Source organism: Uloborus diversus, chromosome 8 (assembly GCF_026930045.1).
Source record: "Uloborus diversus isolate 005 chromosome 8, Udiv.v.3.1, whole genome shotgun sequence".
Classification (NCBI taxonomy): Eukaryota; Metazoa; Arthropoda; class Arachnida; order Araneae; family Uloboridae; genus Uloborus; species Uloborus diversus.
Genome location: NC_072738.1, coordinates 111,852,958 through 111,863,148, shown reverse-complemented (window position 1 = coordinate 111,863,148; position 10,191 = coordinate 111,852,958).

Genomic DNA, 10,191 nt, shown 5'->3' with positions numbered 1-10,191 from the left:
ACATAAGTTAGGCTTTTTTAAATATGTTTTAAAACGTAACATATACGTAGTCTGTACTTCGATATAATAGAAAACTTTCAATTTATTACATTTATGTATTATTTAAACACATTAAACAATGTCAAGCTATTTAGAGAAATTGTTTATATTCCCCTAGTTAATTACAAAAGGGATTTTTAAAAGCAACCGTACGCATCATCATTATTTTCAGTTAGAACAAAAATTAATTAGTTCTAGTGAAATGAGTCTTACTGAAAAGACAGATTGACTCTTAAAAACAACCTATACCTATATCAATAAAACATTCGAGGAATAAATTACATGAAAACTGAGTTTTCAATTTAGTGCATTAATTAACTCAACTTTTCTCTTGCTCCTCCCGCTTAACTTGAAAAATTACGAGAGCATTTTAAAATATTATCTTTTGAGTAAATAAATGCCAATAGATGTGCTATTGTTCACAGTGGAACAAAAACGTTCGATTCCATTTCGATTCTTTACTTCATGCAAGCAAGGAAAGAATGAAATAATTTAAATGACGAATGATGTATTTTGTTTTTTGATTAAGCCTCAAGCACAAAAGCAATTGATAGATGCATAAACAAATGCATAAAGAGAAAAACTAGGTATGTCCTGGGTTTTAATCTCTTTTTAACAAGAATAACGTTCTTAAAATCAAACATTATACTAAAAGGTACGCAATAACTAAGCCTAATATGTTTTGTACTTGTATATTTAATAAATGTTTTACCTACATGCATTCCCGACCTGATATTCAGTGTTTTATAAGAATTGAGACAATATTATTTGTTGGCTGTCGCAATTACAATATGCGAGAAATTTTCTTATAAAGAAATTTTAAATCAAGTTTATAAAGAGTTGTCCTTTAATGCCGGATAAAACATTAGACAGAAAAAAGTCGTAGTATTTATGACTATTGTTTCGAAAAAATAAATAAATAAAAAAAATAACTATAGATAAATAGAAGGATAATAAGTGCGTAACATTATCAACAAACTTTGATTTCATAGAACCTTTGACTCAAGTTTCAAGGCATCAAAAAGGTTTAAAAGAAAAATTCCAACTTTTGCAGTCTTGTACTATAACCTAGTATAACAAAAATATGGGTGGTGTCGACCAACATGACTGGCTTATTAGAAAAACATACAATTGGATCCGTCCATGCCAAATCATCCAGAATTTTTTGAAAATGCCACCCATCATCTCCAATTTTGTTTAAATTTGGTGTACTTGTAGATTTTTTGACGCTGATTATAAAAATACAAATTATTTTGAGATTTATGAAGGGGTTGAAAAGCCTTTAAATATATGCCAAGATAATTTTTTCGCCGCCATTTTGATTGACACATAGATGTGTATAAATGGCTATAACTCCTCAACAAATGATCACAGAGCTTCGATTTTTGTTTTCATTTTGTTCAGTATGATGTACTCTTGAATTTAAATTGGGTTTAAATTGTATTCCTTATTTAATTTCTTTCTGTGAGTGTTTACTTTTAATTTTTTGACTCGTAAACGGAGTAACTTTGACAGAAATTTACTCAAAGTATACCGCCTACGATTTTAACCAAATTTTGCGCACAGGTACCTCTCAGTGTGATAAAACATTTCGTAAAAAATCTTGGTGGGTAATTCCACAGGCAGTCGTTAAAAACGCATTTTTTTTATTTTTAGTCAAAAAAAAAAAATGAAACTCCTTTCAAAACATAAAGTTTATTAAACTGCGTTTTCTCTAAAATGAAAGCCAATATGTGTAAAAGAACATGAGAATTTAGGTGTGTACAAAATAAACACCAACATCAGAATAAATTAAAATTATCTATTAGAAAGGTATTTACTACTTTGACTTACAGTACACACCGAAAACATTCAATTTGAATCTGAAACTATTATAAGTAGAATAAAATATCTATGAATAATCTTATAATTAATTAAACTACAAATGGATAATAACATAAAATATTACTCCATGTATTTGGACTTACCTCAGCTGATGTAATTGCAATTCGACAAGGGTAAACGTCTATGAGTGTTGCATAAATTCTGTTTTGTGTGAAGCTTAAGATAATAATTGCAAACTTTATTTTCTTGCCCTATAAAGAGATCAATGTCTTTTCGTGTTACTTTATTATTACGAAATTTAAAAAAAATAGCAGAAAATGTATAAAAATGCATGTGCAAAAAAAGAAAAAAAAAACAGCAGTAGTTTATGATTTTTTGTTCCTTATGTAAATATAGACTAGTTTCTAAAATTTGAATTTTCCACTTTTCGAAACACGTTTTATTCTTACAGAACACACTAAAACTTTAGACTTATCGCTAATTCTATATGGCCTGTGCTTTTGCATTGATATCATCAGTAAAAGGAGTAAGTAAAAGCGGTCATATTCTGCCCCAAAATAAGAAGGTTATGGGCGATGCAGATAAGCATCACTTTCATCCATGTAGCTTTCTGGATTAATATTCTTTTTCTTCAGTAAAGGTCTTACACTCAAAACTCACAAGGACTTTTTGTGTTAAACTGTATGTAGAATTTGCCTTTCTTCCCAATACATAGAATTATCTTATTCAAATAATCTGTCTAATTAAAGAATGGATGGTGACTGGGCAGCAATTAATCTTCTAGCAAATAATTTTAATATTATTGCTCAGTCGTCAATGTTTTCTATTGAATGATTTAAACATAATTGGATATAAAGAAATATCTGACTTTTGGAGTTTGTTATCTTTTAAATTTTTTTAGACATCACTAATAAATAATTAAAAATTTTGAAACATTAAAAAAAACACAAGAATTGAACATTAAAATTTCACTATCAATTATCAGATGTTCAAATGAACTCAAAGATACTTGTCCGCGCTTCTTTGTTGCAATTGAAGGGGGGGGTGGATTTTGAGGAAACTTCTGTTAAATGGAACAAGCAACTTGCAGGAAAAAATTTAATAACCTTTGCCGACTGAGAATATAACTACTAATACTTGTGTTAGGGTTTATTTTGTAAGACACCTAAACTGTCATGCTGTGGCTTTTTTATGTATATTGGCTTTCATTTTGTGGAAAACACAGTATAATAAACATTATTTTTGAAAGTAGTTTCATTTTCCTTTTTTTTTTTTGAACTGAAGATTAAAAAAAAAAAAAGAAAATTAAAAAAAGCTGTTGATAAGTCTACAGTTTTCGGGTGCGCTGTGAGGATAAAATATGTTGATAAAAGTGAAAAATTCTAATTTTGGAAACTAGTCTATGGATAAGAAACAAGAATTTATAAATTTCTGCCGCTTTTTATATAATACATATAATGTGCGATCACTATTTAAAATTTTATAAAAATGCAAAAAAAAAAAAAAGAATGCATTTCTATTGCCTATTAGAAGTTCGAGAATGTTTTAAGGGATAAACTTTTACGAAATGTTTATTCTTTAAATGTACAATAAAGTCTTGTGTTTGTTGGAAATATCTTCTGAATAATGATGACTCCAGGGTGCTTTGTATCTTGATGCATAATGTAGAAACTGCTTTAAAGTATGAGGCAATCTGAAGTTTCTCAAGAGCTGCTTCCTGATTATTTGTGTTTCTTTTGCATGGCTTGAGGTACGTTTCAAAATGCGCGTTGTATTTGAATTTATTTAGTAACCTTTTATGCTACTTTTATGCTCATACGCCGCAGTAACTTGAAGATTTACTTATGTAGGATGTACACAATAATTCCTTTTGCCCTGCAAAGTTCGAGAAAAGTTAACTAAATAATCAATTTAAATGAAAGTTTTCAATTTTGTCATTGAATGAATTCAGTTTAAATGAAAAGGAAAGAAAGACACATTAATACTGCCGTGTGCAAATAAAGAGCAATAACTGCATTTTTTTTTTTTTTTTTTTTTTGCATTTTTGTCATCTGTTTTCGTTAGATTTATTGTTCTAGCTTGCTTATTTAGTTTCTGCTGAAAATAAGGCACGAAAAAAAGTCTAATTCCAGCAGCTCTTGGTTTTTAGTATGTAATTCGGCGCATATTTCTTCAAATATCTCGAAAATTCATTTCTACAGATACTATCGTTTACCTGCCGACGGTAGAATAAGTCTTAATATTTAAAATTTTGCCTGTTATGTTTTAACATATTGAATTAATTGATTTTTATTTTTTCCCTATCTTTTTTATGCTTTATGAACCGAACTAATCAATGCTTAATGAAAACTTCTTCGTAACCTTATTAAATGTTTGGAAAAAATATTTCTAAAGTTGGTCAGCATATAAAATTTTTAGAACTTTGCTAGAAATCCATGAGAATAAGTATTTTTAATTCTGAAAACCTGTTAAAATATTATTAAACTCACGTCTTTTGCATTGAATGACATCTGAGGGGAATCATGAGATAGAAGGTACTAATAACTCCCTATAAAGCCTGTTTTTGTTTGCCGACTGATTTTGTACTAAATAAAGTTACTTTATATTAAATTGTTTTGCTTATTTTATGCCTAGAACAAAGAAGAACGCAATGCATCTTTCAACCGATTTTAGACAGAAAGAAACAATATATATTCCATTAATATAGTAAGATATATTTACAGTATATATTTACAGTTTATCCAAAAGAAACACAAGTGCATGTTTAAAAAAGAAAATTGTTATCCTATTTTATTTTTGGAGCTTCCTACTACCATATGTATGGATTCAGAATTTAAAAGGGAAAGCGGAAACTTGATGCCTATAGAGCCTAACATTTTTTTAAGCGATCAAGGAGTGCGTGTTTGAAAATACAACAAATTCATCTTGGTGATTACCACCATTCTATATTTGGGCAATTCCACAAAACATGGTAACTTGGTGTTAAAAAATAACATTGAAAAAACGGTCCAAGTTTTTTTGTATGTTTTCTGTATTAACTGAAGTTTACAAGTTAGAATCAGGTAACATCGGATGAACTATTTTCTTCCGTAAGAGGACTTGTTTTAAGAGCTTACATTCAAGTGAATTCTCTCTCCGCTACAAGCAATTTTAAACGGGCGTGTTTTTATTGTTTTAGTATGTTTCTGCCAACTATTTACCTTTTTTCCGAGAAATTCATTCCATAAAGAGCCAATTATTGGAATAGGTTTTAAAATGTCTCCTAAAAATGTTTGAAAGGAGTTGATTGTAAAATTATTGAATTATATGTAACGTGAATCACGAAATATTGAATTTTTTAATATTTCTAAATTTTATAGCTTGTAAATTAAAACAATCTTACTGTTTCTTCTACTCATTTATGTAAGTAAAAAGAAATTATAGACCAATTTTAATTTTTTAATGTTAAATTTTGAAAATAAGCATATTTATATTGTAACGTGAGTCACGTGTAATGTGCGTCACAGACAATACAAGATAATATTAACATTCTAATGGTATATTATGTACTCTAATGTTATTTAAGGGGCTAATGGAAGGTTAACTTTTATATACACGCCTATATATATGATTAATAATACTACTGAGATTAAATAAAAAGCCTAATTTTATTCAGGCTATATTTTCATATTGTTTTAATTCTTGCAATAGTCAATATTTTTGCCCTTAAATTGCTACTTTGTTTTCATTATGTCTTCCGTATGAAGATTGGGTCTTCTGTGCTTCTAAAAGTATTTTCCTACAATAAAAAAGAAGTTTTTGAACAAAGGCATCAGCAGCAGAATGCGGCAATAGTGCCATAAAAGGTAATGCTCATAAACAGAAACATTGTCTCGAGAGGAAGGAGTATAGGAAGACGAATGTTTAAAACTAAAGAAGTTGCCTCAAGCAATTCAAGATAAACTCTAATATATATATATATATATATATATATATATATATATATATATATATATATATATATATATATATATATATATATATATATATATATATATATATATATATATATATATATATATATATAAAACTTCAAATGAAAAAGTGGCTAAATTCAGAATTCTCTAAAATTGCCTCAACAAGTATACAAGGAGAAGCACAATCCAAAACGAGTAAAAATTTGTTCAAATCTCTCACTTGAAAGCTGTAATCGCGAGAAAGTTATTCATCAGTTAAGGTAGTATAGATTTGAGAAGAATGTTTCAGTGTCCAGAGAACTTAACAAAAGAAAATTCATTATTCCAAGAAAATCGAAGCTAAATTTAAGAATTTTATGAAAGGAATGATTAACCAGATTAGCTTAAGGTAAGGCCCCTATAAAGGGACTCTAGCTTAAGGTACATAAGATTCAGTTACAATGTGTGAAAATTTTGAAAAGCAAGCTCAACTTCTCCTTTATTCTTATTTGAGCTGTTCAAATTCCACTATTCATCAGTCATTGTTAATAAAAGTAATTTCTTTGATAAGATTACTTCTAACAGTAGTAGTCTTATCAGCCGACAATTATTACAACCGTTACGCAATATTAAATTTAATTGGTGTTAGCTGGAATGTGATAGTGTATTGTAACCTGTAATAGTTCTCAGTTGTATCAAGATCCAGGTAGAATTTGAAATCACAACGATGCAAGCAACACGAAAATACTGGAAGGGGCATGAAAACAAGAAAATAATATTTAGTCCTCTAAGTTGAACTTTAAACTTTGAGTTTTTAGCTGAACAATAAAAACTTAAACTTTTATTAATTCAAGATGCTATTTTAAACTTGTAACAAAAACTGTTCTTTTTACAGCATAACTGTAATTTTTATTTTTTCGAAAGTGACTTTTTTAACTTTAACCTTCTTAAATATTTATAAATTTTTTATTCAAAATCATTTTTTTAAATTTATTGACTCATTCAAATAGGCAATTAACCATTAGTTACATTGAAATTAAGTGAAATCACAAAGAAAAGCAAAAAAAGATGTTTGGAAATGAGTAGTATCTTTACGTGCAGGACTAAAGTAGGAATGGTAATGTGAGTCACGAAACAGTGTAACGTGAGTCACGCTCAAAATATTAATTAACATAATCAACAACAGTATAATTAATGAAATTTGAGTATATCATAACTTATAAATGTATTTTATTCCATGAAATAGTTTTTTCAGACATTATTATTCTGAAAGAGCAGAAATTTAAAGTTTTTACTAATCCCCAAAACTTAAGTTCCTTTTTTTTTTTGGAACGTGAGTCATGGTACTAAATTCAGGTTTAAATACCATCCGTTTGTATTGAAATTGAAAATAATAATATCCCTAGCTTTTTACTGTATCCCAAATGATCGTACATAACTTTATTTAACTCAGGTATAGTATCTCTTTAATATATATAGCATTTAATTTTGTAAAACTTCGTGAAACGGTAACGTGAGTCACGTGGAATTGCCCATTTGCATTTTTTTTACTGTTTTTTAAATTTCTTATATGAATAAGAAAGCAATGAACCATTCGAAACTTTTCAGCAGAAAACGAACAGTTTCATTTGACGAATCTATGTAATTGTACTCTGTAAAATAAATCAGTAATGTTTCTGGAAAAAAATGGATAGCTAATGGGCCTAACTCTTGCAGTAACATACCTGAAAATACGGGAAATTTTCCTGCTGACAGTCAGTTTTAGAATTTTGGCTGAAATCCTTTAGAATAATTTAACTTTTCTATCAAATGGCAGTAAAAATTATGTAATAAATAAGAAACTTTCCAAGAAAACTTAGATATGTTTATAGTAATAGAGTGACATCTTCATGAAACAAACAGGAAAGCTACTAAAACATATATGGTCAATGATCAGTTAATTTCAAGCAAATAACGAAAACCTTTCTCCTCGTTTGGGTATCGATTAAGGTAGGCGAACACCCTAATTTTTAAAGAAAAAAAATGATTTTGAGACTTTAAAAATTTTAGATACTCAAGTGTTCTTTCTTAATCCGCATTTTTTTTTTTAATTGATGAATTATGAACTCTAGAAGAAAATTACTAGACTCAAATGTGCTGCTAATAACTGAAATTTACTTTTTCTTTCTGGAATTTCTCATAACAGCGTTTTTAAAGTTTTTACTCACGCCAACAACTCTAGCGAAAAAAGTATTAATTCTAAAGATTTGAAAATTTGCAAAAATGGTAATTGAACATATTATTGTGATTGAAACCTTAAAAATTAATGTACATGCAATATGTAGTTCTGAAATAATAATCAGTTAAACTTAGGACGCAAAATTCACGTTTTTCGGGGAAATGTTTCAAACATTTACCCATAAAACCTATTTTTAGTTAATTATTTCCAAATTGGAGGGTCGTATCACTCTATGGTATCTAACAAAGAGTGATAACTATAAAAAGTTTTGAAAATGTTGAAAAAGTTAATGCGCTAGAAGTGTTAATGAAATTGTTGTGTTTTGCTAAAAATATGGCTTTTTTATTTAAAACTACATTTTTTTTTCAACAAATAAATGGTCAAGATGTGTTGTTTATGTCATAATAAATAACAACCGCATACAGTTTTAGAAAACTGCAACGAGTATTGAACTAAAAAATATTTAGGGTGTTCGCCTACCATAATCTGAAAGAACTGTAATTGAGCTGCAACCAAAACACCTACAAGAAAAGTTGAGTATATATTTGTACTAATTAATAAAAATGTTTTTCACAGTAGTGGGAAGTCTCCATTCAAGCAAGTTTTCGAAAATATTTTTGTTCTTAGCAGGAAGCTGGTCTAAACCAGTGACACTCTGGAACGTTGCCTGAAAAAATGGTGTCACGTTTTGGAATATTCTGTACAAATCTACATGCTATATCATAGTGTCAATAAATTTCTGTAAAACTGCAGAACCACAGTTTAACTGTTTCAAAAGAACTTTTAAGTGCTTCACATAATGACTGAAATAAATAGTTCAGTGAATGTGCTATACTAGAAACCCAAACTTGAGATATCGATGCATAAATGAAATTGCTCAAAATGAATTCACCGATGACATGCTAATTGTGAAATCAAAACGAATTTGTCATTTATCCAACTGTGCCACTTGGATTCAATTAATATGCCAGCCCTATACCTTTATTTTCTATTTATTTCTTTTTTCGAATATGCATTTCTTTTTTAAAACAAAGTTTTTTTTTTATTCTCTTAAACATTACTGCACCATGAATTTTCATAATTGAAGCTACAATTTTCATTTTCAGCATTGTAACGATTACAAAAAAAAAAAAAAAAAAACTGTTGTACCTGATTCTCAATGCGCAGCAGAAAATTTCACCCTCAACGTTTAGGGAATCTAAGTATATGTTTTTAGTAACAGTATTAAAGGCGCAGCGTCATTAGCGTTAACACTAGGAAACCAGTTATAACCATTTTAAAGTTTCAGAAACTAGTTAACATTACGGCATACTGTTTGAATTTCAAGCTTCTGTGAGACACAAAGTACATTCGATTCAACATTATTTTTAGTTTCAAAATACATCTTAAAGAAAAACACATCGTGATTTTATAAAAAAAAATGGTTGAGAAATATTTTTTAACTTACATTTTTAATTTATCTTTTTATATACATTTTCATTTATTTATTTACTTTCCAAAAACAAATGTATATAGTAAATGCTTAAGAATACTTAAACAAAATATCATTATACATTGAATCAATGCAACCCATCACCCTTACGTTTCCCAGTTCAAAAAAAAAATAGTGCTTCATTTTAAGTTTCATTTTACATTATAAAAACAATGTTTTGCTCTCAGAAACGCATTATCCACAATGAATATTTTTTTTTCTTATTCCAACTAAAACTTTTACGAGAATTGTCAGTTGAAAGGAAATTTTACGCCAAATCTATTTTCTACTCTGGCGCAGTTTTTTGGGCTATTAAATATGTATTTTAAATCTTTCCTTCCTTTTTTAAGTGTTATCTTCTGGAAATCTTTTCACAAAATGAAGTTTAAAGTTTCTTTCGAGAAAACTGCATTTTAATGGCCTACGTAAGTTAAATGATTGCTAAGAAGTTAAAACTCTAATTTTAGAAATTATGCAATGAATGAGAAAACCGTAAAAACGGAATTTGGCTTTGACTAATCTCTGAATTGAAAATAACAGGAGGTTAAAAAAGGGAAAGAAAACGAAACCCTACGAAATATGTGTGTGTGTGCGTGTGTTTGGCTTTTCTTCCATGTTCAAACTTATGTTATATATTTTATTTTTTCTGTCAATCGCTAATGCATTAATACTTCTTATACACACAACTTAAACTAAAGTGTTCC